Source organism: Tamandua tetradactyla, chromosome 2 (assembly GCF_023851605.1).
Source record: "Tamandua tetradactyla isolate mTamTet1 chromosome 2, mTamTet1.pri, whole genome shotgun sequence".
Lineage (NCBI taxonomy): Eukaryota > Metazoa > Chordata > Mammalia > Pilosa > Myrmecophagidae > Tamandua > Tamandua tetradactyla.
The window spans coordinates 176,951,549-176,964,343 of NC_135328.1; the positions used below are offsets into that span (position 1 = coordinate 176,951,549).

Here is a 12,795-nt window from a genome sequence, read left to right on the forward strand (position 1 = left end):
GTAAGGCAGGGGACCTCTTTCATTCTCTTGGCTATGGATATCCAGTTCTTCCATGCCCAATTATTGAAAAGACTATTTTGTCCCAGTTCAGAAGATTTGGGGGCCTTGTCAAAAATCAGTTGACCATAGATTTGGTGGTGTATTTCTTGCAGTCTTGATTTGATTCCATTGGTCAATGCTTCTGTCTTTGTGTAAGTACCATGCTGTTTTGACAACTGTGGCTCTATAATAGGTTTTAAAGTCACAGAGTGTTAATCCTCCCACTTCATTCCTCTTTTTAATGATGCTTTTAGCTATTCAGGGTCTCTTTTCCTTCCAGATGAATTTGGTAGTTAGCTTTTACAAATCTTCAAAGCAGTTGTTGGGATTCTGTTTGGTATTGTGTTGATACTGTAGATAATTTGGGGAAAAGTGTCATCTTAACTATATTTAGTCTTCCTATCTATGAGCAGGGAATGTCCTTCCACCCATTTAGATCTCCTTTGATTTCTTTTAGCAATGTTGTGTAGTTTTCTGTATAAAAGTCCCTTATGTCCCTAGTTAAGTGCATTTCTGAGTGTTTGATTCTTTTAGTTGCTATTTTGCATGGAACTTTTTCCTTGACTAGGTCATTGCTTATGTATAGAAATGTTACTGATTTTTGCACATTAATTTCATATCATGCCACCTTGCTGAATTTGCTCAAGTAACTTTGCTGTAGATTTCTCAGGATCTTCCAAGTACAGTATATCATTTGCAAATAATGAGAGTTTTACTTCTTCCTTTCCAATTTGGATGCCTTTTATTTCTTTGTCCTGCCTGATTGCTCTGGCTAGAACTTCTAGCACAATGTTGAATAACAGTGTTGACAGTGGGCATCCTTGCCTTGTATGTGATCTTAGGGGGAAGGCTTTCAGTTTCTCTTCATTGAGTACAATGCTGGCTATTGTTTTTTCATATATTCCCTTCATCATATCAAGGTAGTCACCTTTGATTCCTATCTTTTGGAGTGTTTTTTGTAAGAAAAGGGTGTTGAATTTTCTCAAATGCTTTTTCAGTATCAATTGAGATGATCATGTGATTTTTTCCCTTTTGATTTGTTAATGTGCGTATTACATTAATTGATTTTGTGTTGAACCATCCTTGCATTCCAGGTATAAACCCTACTTGGTCACGGTGTATAATTTTTTTGATGTGCTGTTGGATTCTATTTGCTAACATTTTATTGAGAATTTTTATATCTATATTCGTTAGAGAGATTGGCCTGTAGTTCTCCTTTCTTACAGCATCTCTACCCGATTTTGGTATTAAAATCATATTAGCTTCATAAAATGTGTTAGGTAGAGTTCCTTTTTCCTCAATTTCTTGGAAAAGTTTGAGCAGGATTGGTGTTAGTTCTTTCTGGATATTTGATAAAATTCCCCTGTGAAGCCATCTGGCCCTGGGCTTTTCTTTGTAGGGAGATTTTTGATGACTGATTGAATCTCATTACTTGTGATTGGTTTGTTGAGATCTTCTATTTCTTCCTGAGTCAGTGTAGCTTTTTTGCATGTCTCTAGGAATTTGTCCATTTCATCTAAGCTGTCTAGTTTGTTGGCATATAGTTGTTCATAGTATTCTCTTATGATTCTTTTATTTCTTCAGGGTCTGTGGTAAAATCACCGCTTCTCATTTCTGATTTTGTTTATTTGCATCCTCTTTCTTTTTTGTCAGTCTTGCTAATAATGGTGACCCATCAATTTTATTGATTTTCTCAAAGAACCAACTTTTGATTTTATTGATTCTTTCTATTGCTCTTTTGTTCTCCCATTCATTTATCTCTGCTTTAATCTTTCTTATTTCTCTTCTCCTATTTGCTTTGGGGTCAGTTTGCCATTCTTTCTCAAGTTCCTCCAGGTTTGCTCTTAAGTCCTTGATTTATGCTCTTTCTTATATTTTCATATAGGCGTTCATGGCAATAAATTTCCCTCTCAGCACTGCCTTTGCCACATCCCATAAGTTCTGATAAGTTGTATTCTCATTTTCATATATCTCCAGATAGCTACTGATTTCTCTAGCAATTTCTTCTTTGACCCACTGGTTGTTTAAGAATGCGTTATTTAATCTCCATATATTAGTGAATTTCTCGTTCTTTGGTGGTTACTGAGGTCCAGCTTCATCCCGCTGTGATCAGATACACTGCTTTGAATAATCTCAATATTTTTAAATTTATAAAGACCTGTTTTGTGCCCCTGCATATGATCTATTCTGGAGAATGTTCCATGAGCACTGGAGAAGAATGTTTAACCTGTGCTTTGGGGTGCAATGACTTATATATGTCTGTTAGGTCTAATTCATTTATCAAATTATTTAACTTCTCTATTTCCTTGTTGCTCTTCTGTCTGGTTGTTCTACCTGTAGACGAGAGTGGTATACTGAAGTCTCCTACTATTATTGTTGAAACATCTATCGCTCCCTTCAGTTTTGCCAGTGTCTGTCTCATGAACTTTGGAGCTCCTTGATTGGGAGCATAAACGTTTATGATTGTTATATCTTCTTTGTGAATTGACCCTATAAGTAGCATATAATGTCCTTCTTTGTCTCTTATGATGCCTTTACATTTAAAATCTATTTTATCTGATATTAGCATAGCTATTTTTGTTTTTTTTTTTTTGGTTACAACTTGCATGGAAAATCTTTTTCCATTCTTTCACTGTTTTTTTTTTAAACATAACATACAATCATGATCATTCTCACCATATGATCATTCCATTCTTGGCATATAATCAATAACTCACAATATCATCACACAGTTGTATATTCATCACCATGACAGTTTCTTAGAACATTTGCATCAATTCAGAAAAAGAAATAAAAAGAAAAAAGAAAAAAACTCATACATACCATACCCCTTACCCCCCCTCACTGACTGCTAGTATTTCCATCTACCCAATATATTTTGGCCTTTGTTTCCCCTATTTTTTTTCTATACTCCTTACCACTCCTTTTCATTGATCACTAGCATTTTAATCTACTAAATTTATTTTAACAGTTGTTCCCCCTATTATATTCATTTATTTTAAATCCATATCTCTTATTCATCTGTCCATACGGTACATAAAAGAGCATCAGACAGAAGGTTTTCACAATCACACAGTCACACTGCGAAAGCTATATCATTATATAATAATTTTCAAGAAACACGGCTACTGGGACACAGCTCTACATTTTCAGGCACTTCCCTCCAGCCTCTCCAATATACCTTAACTGAAAATGTGATATCTATATAATGCGTAACATCCTTTCACTTGTAATCTATTTGTATCCTTGTGTCTAAGATGAGTCTCTTGTAAGCAGCATACAGCTCGATTATGTTTCTTAATCCATTCTGCCAATCTGTATCTTTTTTTTTTTTTTTTTTTTTTTTTTTTTTTTTTTTTTAAAGGAAGGAAAGACAGAGAAGGAAGGAAGGGAGGAAGAAAGGGAAACATTTTTAAACATTTTCTTGTTTTTTTATTATATTTTGTTTGTTTGTTTGTTTTTTACATGGGCTAGGGCCGGGAATCGAACCGGGGTCCTCCGGCACGGCAGGCAAGCACTCTTGCCCGCTGAGCCACCGCGGCCCGCCCCAATCTGTATCTTTTAATTGGTAAGTTTAGTCCATTAACATTCAAAGTTATTACTGAAAAGGCATTTCTTGATTCCACCATCTTATCTTTTTAATTTTATTTGTCAGATCTATATGTTCTTTTCTGTCTTTCTCTTTGTATTCTTTAAATTACCTTTAGTGGTACTCTTCAATTCTGTGCCCTCCTCCAGACCTCCCTCTCCTGCTTTTTTTTTTTTTTTCAGCCAGCAGAAGTCCTTTTCGTATTTCCTGTACAGCCAGTCTCTTGTTGACAAATTCTTTCAGGACTTCTTTGTCTGTGAAAACTTTAATCTCTCCCTCAATTTTGAAGGACAATTGGCTGGGTACAGAATTCTTGGCTGGAAGTTTTTCTCTTTCAGGATCTTGAATACACTATACCACTGACTTCTTGCCTCCAGAGTGTTAGCTGAGTAGTCTGAACTCAGTCTTATTTGATTTCCCTTGAATGTAGTAGATTTTTTTCTCTTGCTGCTTTCAGGATTTTCTGCTTCTCTTCAACATTTGACAGACTGATTAGTCTGTGCCTTGGGAAGGTCTATTTCGATTTATTCTGTTTGGAGTTCATTGGGCTTCTTTGACTTGTATGTTTATGTCCTTTATGAGGGTTGGGAAGTTTTCCCCCATTATATCTTCAAGTACTCTTCCTAGTCCTTTACTCTTCTCTTCTCTTTCTGGGACAATAGTGATTCTTAAATTTGCGTGCTTTGTATTGTCGATTATTTCCCTCAGTTCCCATGTAGTTTTTCCATCTTTTTTGCCATTTGCTGTTTTGAGTCTTTGAAGTCAATTATCCTGTCCTCTGTATCACTTATTCTTTCTTCTGTCTCTTCAAATCTGGTGTGTGCCTCTAGTATGTTTTTTTATTTGCTCAACAGTATTTAATCTCTGTGATTTCTGCTATTTTTCTATTTATTCTTTCAAATTCCTTTTTGTGCTCTTCTACGTCTTCTTGATCTCCTTTGTGTCATTTGCTGTCCCAGCTATTTTATTAAGTAGAGTTGTATGAACAGCTTTGATTAGTTGTCCCAATGTCTGTGTCTCCTCTGGAGTTTTAATTTGGTCATTAGGCAGGGTTATATCTGTCTGCACTGTGATATGCTTAGTGATCTTCTTCTGTCTTCATGGCATGTAAATATCTTGATTTACTTTGGGAGTTGATTTCTTTCAGTAGTCTAAGGCCTTGTGTTTGTGGGACGGTTGTACAGCAGGGAGCAGGGCATGGGGTGGAGCACTCAGTACGGTGATTTGTTTCAGGGCAGGTTATGGGCACAGGTTACACTGATGTTTGTGAACGTGGGTGCCCAGCGGCCAGAGAGGATGTAGCTGTGTGGGTGCAGCAGCCTGGGGGTGCACAACCCTGGTATATGCCAGTCGAAGGCATAGTGCCTTTTGTGTGCATGTATAGAGCTGTGGCAGCAGGTTGGCGCAATGCCTTCATGGACTGGCAGCAGCTGTGACTCGGCTGCACAGGTTGGCACTTTCTCAGAGATGAGAAGTGAAGCTGAGGGCTGTGCACATGTGCAGTTCTAGGACTGCTATAAAGTGCGGTTCCCAGAGCTGAATGATGTGATTGGGGGCCTGTGTGCATGCGTGGGACTGGGAGTGCTGTAAACGGATATGCTGAGTTTGGGGAGGGGGAGGCTGTGCCCGGAGGGGGAGGCTGTGCCCACATTATGGTAGATGTGAAAGGTTGGGAAAAGATATTCCATGCAAATAACAATAAGAAAAGAGCAGGAGTAGCTATACTAATATCCAACAAATTAGACTTCAAATGTAAAACAATTAAAAGCAACAAGGAAGGACACCACATACTAATAAACAGCCCTCAGCTTCACTTCTCATCTCTGAGAAAGTGCCAACCTGTGCAGCTGAGTCACAGCTGCTGCCAGTCCATGAAGGCATTGCGCCAAGCTAGTGCCCACAACCTTTACATGCTGGCAACAGTCTTCAGGGTACTGGGAGGGTGAGGCAATGCCTGGGAGATGTGCAGGAGAGGCAGGCCAGGCTGAACCTGGGGTGGGGGTGCGAGGCAGGTATGTGCACTGGGGGCTGGTGGGGTGGGGGTGCCTGGAGCATGGGGAGTGGGAGTGGATAATGGGGTTCAGGTGTGTGGGGTATGAGGTGAGTTACTGGTCATGGGCCTGTGCCGGTGAGGGTAGCACACCCAAGGAACGCAGCCTGGTCTACCCCCAGTCCTGTGTTTCCATCCATGCATTCGCACAGGCTCCATAGCTCTGCGCCTCCATACCAGGCTCCAGCTTTCTGCCTCGCAGTTCCTAGGTCTCTGCAATCAGGGCTGCCACATGTGGTGCAGAAGGCTCTCCCAGGTCAGCTGCACTCTTGTACTGCTGCCTCAGTCGCCCTCCTGTCCCTTCTCCAACTTTCTGTGGAGCCGGGCTAATCTCAATCTACTCTAGTAGGCCATCTTCCTGGAAGTCCTTCAATCATTTTCGCCATTTGCTCTTTTGTGTGTTCAAAACAGTTGTCCACGTCACCAGACTGTATCAACCATCTCTCTTTGCTAAAGTCATCTACACACCTCTGGGACACTCCCTTTCATTCTTTAAAGATTTTTACTCTTGCATCACTGACAATCTCTACATCATGACTTCTGTCAGAAGTAATTTCAATATCCTCACAGGTGATCTTTCTAACATCCTGGTCTCAATTTCTAAAGAAAACACACAAACATACTGACTTGTCTCACTTTAAATTCATCATCCCTAACCCAACCTCTTAATGCTTCTGGAAATCAAACCATATTTCTTCAGTGCATTCTCTCTTTCTTTCTTTCTTTCTTTTTTTTTTTTTTTACATGGGCAGGCACCAGGAATCGAATCCGGGTCCTCAGGCATGGCAGGCAAGCACTCTTACCTGCTGAGCCACTGTGGCCCGCCCTGCATTCTCTCTTTCCCATCCTCTTAAGAGACTATTTTACAGAGTGATGCAAATGTTCAAAAAATGATCACAGTGATGAATAAACAACTATATGATGATATTGAGAGCCACTGATTGTATGCCATGGATGGACTGTATGTGTGTATGTATGTATGTGATTTCTCATGAAAAATATTTTTTTAAAAAGGGACCATTTTACATTTTATCCCCTCCCCAGACTTCCACTGCCAATCTCCCCTACTCTCAGCTAATCACCTTGCTGCCCATTTCACTGAGAAAACAGAGGTAATCAGGGAAGCATTTCAATAAATTCTCATTACCACATCCACCATTTAATTAACATCTGTCCCAATATTTCCTGCTTTATGCTCTCACTATGGATGAATTGTCCATCTCCTAGCTAAGACCAACTTTCCGTGCCTTGACCCATTGGTTATTTAAGAGTGTGTTGTTGAGCCTCCATCTATTTGTGAATTTTCTGGCTCTCTGCCTATTATTGATTTCCAGCTTCATTCTTTTATGATCTGAGAAAGTGTTTTGTATGATTTCAATCTTTTTAAATTTATTGAGACTTGCCTTGTGACCCAGCATAAGGTCTATCCTGGAGAATGACCTATGAGCACTTGAGAAAAAGGTGTATCTGCTGTTGAGGGGTGTAATGTTCTATAGGTGTAATGTTCTATATATGTCTGTTAAGTCTAACTCATTTATTATATTATTCAAATTCTCTGTTTCTTTATTGATCCTCTGTCTAGATGTTCTGTCCATTGATGAGAGTGTGGAATTGAAGTCTCCAACTATTATGGTAGATGTGTCTATTTCTCTTTTCAGTGTTTGTCTCATGTATTTTGGAGCATTCTGGCTCGGTGCATAAATATTTCTGATTGTTATGTCTTCTTGTTGAATTGTTCTTTTTATTAGTACGTGGTGTCCTTCCTTGTTGCTTTTAATTGTTTTACATTTGAAGTCTAATTTGTTGGATATTAGTATAGCTACTCCTGCTCTTTTCTGATTGCTATTTGCATGGAATATCTTTTCCCAACCTTTCACTTTCAACCTATGTTTATCCTTGATCTAAGAAGCATTTCCTGTAGACAACATATAGATGGGTCCTGTTTTTTAATCCATTCTGCCAGTCTATGTCTTTTAATTGGGGAGTTTAATCCATTAACATTTAGTGTTATTACTGCACGGGTAGTACTTCCTTCTACCATTTTGACTTTTGGATTTTATATGTCATATCTAATTTTCTTTCTTCTTACCTTTACTCATAGTCTTCTTTTCTACACTCTTCTCCACACCTCTCTCTTCTGTCTTTTCGTATCTGTTTCTAGAGCTCCCTTTAGTATTTCTTGCAGAGCCGGTCTCTTGGTCACAATTTTTCTCAGTGATTTTTTGTCTGAAAATGTTTTAATTTCTCCATTTTTGAAGGACAATTTTGCTGGATATAGAATTCTTGGTTGGCAGTTTTTCTCTTTTAATAATTTAAATATATCATCCCACTGTCTTCTTGCCTCCATGGTTTCTGCTGAGAAATCTATGCATAGTCTTATTGGGCTTCCCTTGTATGTGATGGATTGCTTTTCTCTTGCTGCTTTCAAGAATCTCTTTCTCTTTGACCTCTGACATTCTAATTAGTAAATGTCTTGGAGTACATCTATTTGGATCTATTCTGTTTGGGGTACGCTGCCTTCTTGGATCTGTAATTTTAAGTCTTTCATAAGAGTTGGGAAATTTTCAGTGATAATTTCCTCCATTAGTTTTTCTCCTCCTTTTCCCTTCTCTTCTCCTTTTGGGACACCCATAACATGTATATTCGTGTACTTCATGTCATTCAACTCTCTGAGTCCCTGCTCATATCTTCCCATTTTTTCCCTCTATATTCACTTTTGCTTGTCGGATTTCAGATGTCCTGTCCTCCAGTTCACTAATCCTATCTTCTACCTCTTGAAATCTGACATTGTAGGTTTCCATTGTTTTTTTTTTTTTCATCTCTTCCACTGTGCCTTTCATTCCCATAAGTTCTGTGATTTTTTTCAGACTTTTGATTTCTTCTTTTTGTTCATTCTTTGCTTTCTTTATATCCTCCCTCAATTCATTAATTTGACTTTTGATGAGGTTTTCCATGTCTGTTCAAACATTCTGAATTAATTGTTTCAACTCCTGTATCTCATTTGAATTACTGGTTTGTTCCATTGACTGGGCCATATCTTCAATTTTCCTAGTATGATTTGTTACTTTTTGCTGGTGTCTAGGCATGTAATTACTTAATTAGTTTATTCTGGAGACTGTTTTCACTTTTTTTCCCCTAGGAATTTCTGGCTGGATGACTTTGTTGTCTATCTATTCTTTGACATTCCATTCAGCTTATTCTAGTCCTTTAGCTTAGGTTTTGTTTAATAGATCAGAAATTTTCAGTTCTTGTTCTTTTGTTTCTTGCCCTGCCTGTATGGTGCCATTCTCCCACCCCTTAGGAGGGTCTACTTAGGTATTATAGATTCCAGCCAGATTTTCCCAGACCAAACTGGTCACCTTTCAGGAGGAAAAGTGTTATCTGCATCAGTTTTCCCTGAGGGAGAGACCCAGTAGATTAAAAGGCTTTCTTATGAAGTCTCTGGACTCTGCGTTTTTCCTATCCTACCCAGTATGTGGTGCTTTTCTGCCTGCAGGTCCCACCAACATAAGGTGATGTGGTACCTTTTACTTCAGCAGACTTTCCCTGCTGGGGGCATGGTGGAGACAGAGGAGAGGTTGTAGGCTGGCTTTAATCTCTTCCTTTTTCCAGACCCTGGAGTCAGAATCCCTTGAGGGAGTGGTTTCACCCGAGCTGGGTCCCACCCCTCTCCTGGGAAGGCACAGGCTCCAGAGAAGCTGTCAAACAAGCTTGTTTCTGCCTATGCCTGGGGCAGTGGAGCCCAAGAAGACTTGCAGGGTACGCTGTGTGTCCGGTCACTGCCGTGGCCCCAACAGTTGTTCTCTACTATTCCTGGCTATTTACTAGCTGCTCTGGAGGATGAACTAAATCCCACACCTCGCTAAGCCACTATCTTGTATCGGACTCCCAACTTTCTGTTTATTTACAAGATCCCACAGTTTTTAGTCTACAAAAGTATATAGCTTCAGGGTGCACACGTGATTCAGTGGTAGAACGTTAGCCTTGGATGTGGGAGACCTAGGTCCGATTCCCAGACCATGCACACACACACTCCCCCAACAAAAGTATATCGTTTCAGCCATTCCCCTCTTCTTTTACATTATCCAAACTTCCCTTTCTGTTGCATCACTGCTGTCAGCATACAATCATGCCTTTTTTTTTAAATAAGAAAACTCTTTAAAACACCCCACCCCATCTTTGCATTTCCTTCCTTCTCTTTACAGCAAAACTCCCTGAAATAATCTTTTATAGTTACTGTCCTGTTTTCTTTTTTCCTTTTTCTCTTGACTCTCTGATCAGGTTTTGCCCCTGCCATTTCATCAAAATAGCTAATCAATGCCACCCACATTGCTAAACCCTATGGGCAGTTCTTAGACTTCAGTTCATTTGATCTGTCTATAGCATTAGGCTCAGATGATCATTATATTCCCTGGAATACTCTTTTTATGTGGCTTTCAGGAGATTACATTAAGTTTTCCTTTTTTGTTTCTCTGCTTCAGTCTCCTTTCTGATTCTCCTTATTTCCTCGACCTCTAAAAACTAGGATAGCCAAGGGCCCAAAAACCCTTTTTCCTGTCTACGTCCATGGTCTAGATGATCTCATCCAGACAAATAGCTTTAAAATATTTATGTATGCTGAAAAGTTCCAAATTTATATCTTCAGCCTTATTTCCCCCTTGAAATCAAGACTAGTATAGTGAATTACCGATACTGATGTCTAGAAGGCATCTCAAACTGAATATGTTCAAATCCCTATCAGTTCTATCTTCAACATATATCCAGAATTTACCTTTTGCTACTCCTACGGTCCCTATCCTGGCCTAAGCCTCAAAATAGCCTCTTTTGGTCTTCCTGCTTTGCCTTGCCCTCCACTGACCGACCCTCCACCTTTAGTTTTACTTTCAATATAGAAGCCAGATTGATATTTTAAAAACATAAGCCAGAGCATGCCACTTCTCCATTTAAAACCCTCCATCTTTTGCCATGTCCCCAATCCTCATTACTTTTCTGACCTCACTTCATCCTACTTTCCCTTTTGCTCACCTTGCTCTAGCCACAATAGCTTTCTTGCTGTACTCTGAATATGGAAGGCATACTCCCACTTGAGGGCCTCTGCACTTGCAGTTCTCTTTGCCAAACTGCTTTCTCCAAATAACATCTAGCACACACTCCCTCTCTCCTATCATGTCTCCACTTAAATGTCATTCTGTCAGTGGGGTCTGCCCTGGTCACACTGCATAAAATAATAACCCCTACCCCCAACTGCATATCACCTTTTTCTTTTTAAAGATGAGAGAAATGACAGTATATCTGCATGATAAATGATTTAAAGCAAGTAAAAAATCCAGGGGGGAGAGGGAAAAACTGGTGGAGTAATGTTTTTGAGTGGGTGAGAAGTGATGGGATATATATTATACATGTGGAGGGAATAGCTTTCACAAAGGAGAACTTTTGTCCATTTTCACAGATAAAAGGGCAGAGTATGTGGAAACAAATGCAGATAGATAAGTAGATGGAATGGTAGAGATAAGTAGTAGGTGATATAATTAAATGGTATAAGATTCAAAGCTTAGGGGGAAGGAAGGAGGATAATGAAAAGACACAGAGGATACCTACTCTTCCAGAGCAAATGGTATGAGGTTCTTGGAAAGATAAGGGTCACTACTTGAGAAAGTTGCAGAAGAATTAGTGTTCTTAATAAGGGGGAAACCAGGATTCCATTAGAGCAAGAAGAAGAGGGGAGTGTTCAGAGAATAGATTTGAGATTTTGCTGCAAAAGGACTGTGAATGAATTCTAGAAGGTATACTGGAAGGATTTTAGGAGTTTGGAATGAGTGAGAAAGAAACAAAACAGAATGTTCAGAGGTTTACAGGAATTAGAGAAGAGATGAGATGGGAGGGGTTAACCTGGGAGTTCTGACCTAAAAGAGATAAGTGTTCTTGAAATTGGTGTAAGTGGATTCAAGGCAGATAGAGGAGGGGAATCTGCAAGTAATGGAAAGTAAAGAGGGGTGGATTATGGTGTTTGCTCTAGACCTTGGATGACAGGGGCTGAAAGGTTAAGGAAGGTATCATCTTAGCCATAGTATACTAGTTTGAAATTAATTAGATAATACATAACAAATATCATTAAAGTACCCATGCTTTTTGATCTAATAATTCTATTTCTAAACATTTATACAGTATATCTCATGATTAAGAATTTCCAAGCCTATATAAATCCTAGAAAGACTCTTTGTACTTGTATAAAAAAGAATATGAGACAGGATTTTTATTGCAGCATTGAGTATAATAGTGAAAAATTGAAAACAATCTTAATGTCTATGCCAGGTATCAATTTAATGCTTCTCAGTTACAAATTCACTGTTCAATTTTGGACATTGATAATGGACAGAATTCCTTTAAGCCTTTCTCTTACAGAGAACCCAATGTTAAACTTTCTCAATAGAGGGCGCTGGAGGCACACTGCAGGAAAAAGTGGCTCCTCTTGTTAGTCTGACAGCGACAACATAAGTCAGTGGTGTGAACATGAGGCTAGGAAGTACTCTGCCCCAGTCACATGCTGGCTACCTTGCAGTCCTAGTCCAAACTGGTGACCATCTTTCCATAGCCTTCACTACACAAACCCTGTGTGCTCCAGACCTCCCCTGCCCCCGCATTAGTGCCTAGACCCTCTGCTTGCCTCTTTTCCCCACGCCCAGGTTTGTCTCCACAGACTTCCTAAGGGACATTATGTGCTCCAGGCCTCACACCTTTAACAGCACACCACCTTCTTCTGTACACCTGCTCACTGGATGCAACTTCCCCTATACTCAGATGATTGCTTCCTGATTGCTCAAAGTGACTGCTGACCAGCTCTAGCCCAGGTCAACCAGCAGACGTCTCTGCCATCCAGCAGGTTGCAACTACACACTCTCCAAAGAGGTTTGAATCCAGCCTAGGAGAGTTTATTCTTTCCTGGGTACTCTCCCTCAGCCTACAGTTGCCTATAGAGTTCTCTTACATCTTAAAATTACTGTTGTATCATAGTTTGATAATTCTTTATATTAAACTTCACCTCTTTAAACCACTGTGGGGGTTCTGTCTCCTGACTGGACTCAAGATTGATACAATGTTCTTTAATTAAAAAAAAGTG

General features: G+C 39.5%; 1 protein-coding gene across 5 annotated transcripts in view; it reads right to left on the minus strand.

Annotated features, from left to right (window-relative positions):
- MAST2 (microtubule associated serine/threonine kinase 2) overlaps nt 1–12,795 on the minus strand; it is a 434,887-nt gene that overhangs the window by 75,805 nt on the left and 346,287 nt on the right. The window lies entirely within an intron of this gene.